This window comes from Notamacropus eugenii, chromosome 1 (assembly GCF_028372415.1).
Source record: "Notamacropus eugenii isolate mMacEug1 chromosome 1, mMacEug1.pri_v2, whole genome shotgun sequence".
Classification (NCBI taxonomy): domain Eukaryota; kingdom Metazoa; phylum Chordata; class Mammalia; order Diprotodontia; family Macropodidae; genus Notamacropus; species Notamacropus eugenii.
In genome coordinates this window covers 635,211,672-635,217,671 of record NC_092872.1, presented here as the reverse complement: position 1 = coordinate 635,217,671, position 6,000 = coordinate 635,211,672, and the positions used below count along the sequence as shown (strand labels likewise).

The following is a 6,000-nucleotide window of genomic DNA, read 5'->3' as shown; positions in this document are numbered from 1 at the left end:
TTGACTTGAATGCTTCTCAAGATCAGTGATTTCAGTTGTAGCATTTGGAGTTCTTTCTCACATGTGGCCCCCCAGAAATGCTATACCAGTTTGGGATGGGAGTTACTGCATGAGAGATCACTCAAAACCATGGCTAACAAACCCAAAGTTTACCAGCCAGCCAGAGGACACTTTAGCTCAGAACAAAAACACATTTAACCAAGTAGCACAGAGAACAGAAGGTCAAGGAATGCTCTCTCTCATGCACACATGGGTACATTCTCCTAAGGTGATCATATAACATCTGGGAAGGATGTTCATGCATAGAACATGTGTAACCAGGCAACAAACATAAAAAGCTCCCATATAAGAAACAAATGTAATCAGGGAACATATGTGAAGGAATATATACCAGGAATTCATGGCTAGGGCTACTCATATCTCTGAGGCTTTCCTCAGGTGATGTCATTACAATGCTTTCTGGTGGGCATTGTGTCTGCTCTTTATAGGGACTATCCCCTCTAGGCATCATCATCTCATCAAATTAACCCCACTGAGTTCTCTGGTCACCGAGAAACTTTCTTTGCTACCTTTTCCATGATTTTTACTCTTTAGAACCATTTGCTGGATCTCTGTTCTCAACTACTAAGGCAGTGGTGTAAAACTCACATAGAAATGGGGGCCATAAAATTTTACATAAGGATCCTTGTTGGCTGCATATTGACTTAGTTTTAAAATATAATATGATGTAGGTTTAATTGTATTTTTATTTATTTGGCTAGCTATTTCCTGATTACATTTTAATTTGGTTTGGGCTATACTTGGAAGTGTTGTGGACTGCATGCAACCTGTGGGCTACATATCTGACACTCTATACTAAGGTACTCAATAAAGCCTCTCCTTAGTGAGACAGGATGAGAACTTTTAGTGCAAAGTCTATGGGGCCATGGGTCACCATATCTAATGAAGGGGAGCCAACAAAAATTAGGCACTGAGCTAAGACTGAACCTGTACTTTTGATTATCCATTCCTGGCACTGATTGAAATCTGTTGTCTCAGATAATTATTTGATTTAGGATTAGAAAAGTCCTTGTAATTCCCATTTTACCATTGGTGAAGATCCTGTGCTCCTCAAAACACTTTCAGGGGCACTGGAAAAACTCGTAGGAGTTATGTAAAGGCTGTCTCTCTGCATATCAATATGTATAGTCCCAACACTGATGGTTATCACAATCTCTCCATGTCTTAATAGATGATTTCATGAATCATTGTGACAAAACAGAACAAAGCAAAACCCTTTATCCTGTCATTATCCTTCTATGAATGAATCTCTCCAAGTTTAAGCAGACTGAATCTTGTACTGTTTGCTACAGAAACATAGCTTGTCCTGATGTACGATGTTCTAGTACTCCACTAATAATACCCCTTGAGAATTCAGGGTCACCTGCACACCATAATGGAGGCCTTCAGGAAAAGATGGGAGAATCTCAATCTCTCTCTCTCTCTCTCTCTCTCTCTCTCTCTCTCACACACACACACACACACACACACACACACATACACACACACTCTCACATACACATGTAGATATCTGGAAACTGAGGACATGTTCACAAGCTGAAGAAATACTCAAATAATTGGAAGTGCAGTGGTTTCATGGAGGGAAATAGTCTATAACAGAGACAGGATTGAACTCGAAGTCAGAGGAGACTTTTTCATTTCAAATCCTGCAGTAGACACTTTTTAGATCTGCAAACTCAGGCTATTCTTTTAACTCAGTTTTCTAATCTGCAAAATAAAGTTAATATCAATAACATTTGCTTCATGAAATTGTAGTGAAAAACAAATGAGATACTCTAGGTAAAGTGATGTATAAATTTTCGTTGTTTTTATTATTATTTTAACTATTAAATTATATTAGCTGTATTTAACTATTGAGGGCCTTTGTGGGATAGTTGGATTTTCAACAGTCCTAGAATTCAGAGAGGCAGATGGCACAGCTTGGTAAGGTACTTAGTCATAGGGTTGAATTTAGAACTTCCTGACTATCTGGTATACCAGGAGCTGGAAAGTGTTAAGACTGTCAATAGTCACCCTGTAAACATATTTAATAAAAATGACTGGCTGATTGCATGATTTATTCATTTGGTATAAATAAAAAAGAATTAAATAACTTAAAATGAATTAAGAAGAATAAAAACATTTATTAATTGTTTATTACATGCTATTGCATTGTGTCAGGGGTGGGGAACCTGTGGCCTCGAGACCATGTGTGGTCCTCTGGGTCCTCAAGTGCAGCCCTTTGACTGAATCCAAACTCCACAGAACAAATTCCCTTAATAAAAGAACACATGTGATTTCAAGACCACAGGGTTCCTACCCCTGTCAGCTATGCAGATGCAAAAACAAACAAGTAAGTCAGACACTATCATCCAAGAGCTAACATTCTAATAAAGAAAGATGGCAACTGAAAAGGGATCTAGAGGTGAAACATGAGGTGGAAGGGAAGGAGAAAAGCATAGTGGCATGACTTGGGGATGGTCAGGAAATGCATAAGAAGTTTGAAACCAGGTCAGATGAGGTGAAAGCTCCTCAGTCAGAGTGCAGGGACCTCGGATTATGGCTGGAATATACAGTGACAGTGGTAGACAGTGTTTGGTTCTCCTCTTGTCTCTTTGTGGGAGGTTCAAGTGTATCTATTTTAGCCAGGTGTCAAGGCTTCTGATGCTCCAAAGGCAGTATGCACCATAATTGGTGAAAGAAAGATGTAGTTAGATCCAGTCAAGCACTATCCTACCAAGTGAGATTAGATGAGCTTAGTGCTGATTTCCCATTTCTAGAAAAAGATCTCATAATCAGCATATACTTACCTTCTTCTGTCTGTCTGTTTGTTCTTTGTTTTTGAAGAAGACCATGACATCAGAGAAATGATGACATGACTTGCACTTGACTTTGTTTTGAGTGGGGGTGGGGGGCTGTGCAAGGTCACCAGCCTGACTTCTCCTCCAGAACCATCTGAATCCAGTGACCAGATATTCATCAGGATGACTGAAGATGGCCCAGGATGCAGTGGGACACCTTGGCCTATTCAGGTACTCACTTAGAGTGAGGTAAGGCCATTCAGTGAATAATCCTCTCTAAGAAGTAATCAGGGAATAGCCCTTTAAGGAGCAAAAGAAAAAAGTAAATAAATCAAGCTGGGAGGGAAAGAACCACAGTTATTACATTTTATTTATTTTTAGTGTTCTGCAATCACTACCATAAAACTTAGATATTTTTCCCCCTACCTATTCCCCAATACCCCCATCCCTCTCCAAGATGGCATGCAATTCTATATAGGATCTATACATACATTCCTATTAAATACATTTTCACTATAGTCTTGCTGTGTAGAACTAAAATAAATGGGAGAAATCATATAACAAACCAAAACATAATACACACAGATAAAAAAATGATCTGCTACATTCTGTGATTGAATTCCATAGTTCTTTTTCTAGATGTGGAAGGCATTTTGGCTTAGAAGACCACTGGGAGTTTTTTAATTTTTTTATGTCCTTGCATTGCTATGAAGATCCAAGTCTACCAGAAAAAAACTCTCGCACATGGTGGTCATTACTGTGCACAAAGTTCTCCTGGTTCTGCTCCTTTCACTCAGCATCAGATCATATAAGTCTTTCTGGCCTCTCTGAAGTCTTCTTGTTCATCATTTGTTATAACACAATAGTATTCCATTACATTCATATACCATAATTTATTCAGCCATTTCCCAATTGATGGGCATCCCCTTGATTTCCAGTTTTTGGCCACTACAAAGAGTGCTGCTACAAATATTTTTGTACATGTAGGACCCTTTTCCATTTTTTATGATCTCTTGGGGATACAATCCTAGAAGCAATATTGCTGGATCAAAGGGTATGCACATTTTTGTAGCTGTTTGGGCATAGTTCCAAACTGCTCTCCAGAATGGTTGGATGAGTTCACAGCTCATTAGTGTTCCAGCTCTCCCACATCCTCTCCAACATTTATCATTTTCCTGTCCTGTCATGTTTGCCAATCTGATAGGTGTGATGTGGTACCTCAGAGTTGTTTTGATTTGCATTTCTCCAATCAAAAGTGATTTAGAGCATTTTTTCATATGATTATAGATATCTTTAATTTCTTCCTCTGAAAATTGGCTGTTCATATCCTTTGACCATTTATCAATTGGGGAATGACTTGTATGGTTGTATATTTGACTCAGTTCTCTATATATTCTATAAATGAGGCCTTTATCCCTGAGATTAGCTGTAAAAATTCTTTCCCAATATACTACATCCCTCAGAATTTGGGTTGTATTGGGTTTGGTTGTGTAAAAACTTTTTAGTTTAATATAATCAAAATTGTCCATCTTGCACTTCATGATGCTTTCTATCTCTTCTTTAGTCAAAAATTCTTTCTCCACAAATCTGATAAATATACTATTCCTTGCTCCTCCAGCTTGTCCGTGGTATCAGTCTTTATACCTAGATCGTGTACCCATTTGGACTTTATTCTTGTGTACGATGTCAGGCTTGCATCTATGCCTAGTTTCTGCCACACTGTTATCCAGTTTTCCCAGCAATTTTTGTCGAACAGTGAGTTCTTATTGCAGAAGCTGGGGTCCTTGCGTTTATCAAACAGGAGGTTGCTATATTCATTGCTTACTGTGTCTTGAGTACCTAGACTATTCCACTTGTTTACCCTTCTTTTCCTAGCCGGTACTGAGTGTTTTGATAATTACTGCATTATGATACAATTTGAGATCTGGTAGCACTAGGCCACGTTCCCTAGCATTTCTTTTCATTAGTCCCTTTGATACTCTGGACCTTTTTGTTCTTCTAGATGAATTTTGATATTATTTTATCCAGCACTAGAAAATAATTATCTGATAGTTTAATTGGTATGGCACTAAATAAGTAAATTAATTTAGGCAGAATTGTCAGTTTTATTATATTGGCTCGGCCTACCCCTGAGCAACTGATATTTTTCCACCTACTTAGATCTGACTTTATTTGTGCAAAAAGTGTCTTGTAATTGTGTTCATATAGTCCCTGGGTTTGTTTTGAAAGGTAAACTCTCAAATATTTTATAGCGTCTACCCTAGCTTTAAATGGGATTTCTCTTTCTAAAAAATTTGGAACGCTTCCTGAATTTGCGTATCATCCTTGTGCAGGGGCCATGCTAATATTCTCTGTATTGTTCCAATTTTAGTATATGTGCTGCTGAAGCAAGCACAGTTATTGTTGATAATCACTCTGAAGCCAAGGGTGGAGGTTGGGTAGGGACCTATTGGTGTGTAATCTATGGATTTCAGAGTGCCCTGGGTTAAAGGTTTGGGAAAGGTGAGAAAGAAAAAAGAGACAGAAAGAAATCTAACCAGTAAACCCCAACTTAACTGGGTGTCCTCTGGCCATTGAAATTTACCTTCCTTTGGAGAGGAGAAGGAAGCAGAAGGACTAAAGGGAGCAGATGCACTGAGTTACCCAGCTAGCTGGGTCCCCATTCAGGCAGCTCAGTCTACTCACAGGTCTGTGTTCATCTTTCATTTTTGAAGAAGACCATGACATCAGAGAAATGATGACATGACTTGCACTTGACTTTGTTTTGAGTGAGGGAGGGCTGTGCAAGGTCACCAGCCTGACTTCTCCTCCAGAACCATCTGAATCCAGTGACCAGAAATTCATCAGGATGATTGGAGAAGGCCCAGCATGCAATGGGAGACCTTGGCCTATTCAGGTACTCACTTAGAGTGAGGTAATGCCCATTCAGTGAATAGGCCTCTTTAAGAAGTAATCAGGGAATGGATCCTTTAATAAGCAAAAGAAAAAAAAAAAACAAACTGGGAGGGAAAGAGCAACAGTTGCTATTGATAATCACTCTGAAGTCAGGAGGGTATGGAAAAGAGCCTTCTTCTGAACACTTGACTGCATTATATAATATTTGGAAACACTTTCTTTTAAAAAGCTTGAAATTGGTGAATTCTTAATTAAATAAATTAAT

General features: G+C 38.7%; 1 non-coding gene across 1 annotated transcript; it reads right to left on the bottom strand.

Moving 5' to 3' along the window:
• Window positions 1–5,128: 5,128 nt before the first annotated feature.
• LOC140521940 (U6 spliceosomal RNA) lies at window positions 5,129–5,235 on the bottom strand. Its single transcript, XR_011973200.1, has one exon. It is a non-coding gene; the product is annotated as a U6 spliceosomal RNA (small nuclear RNA).
• Between the last annotated feature and the right edge of the window lie 765 nt (window positions 5,236–6,000).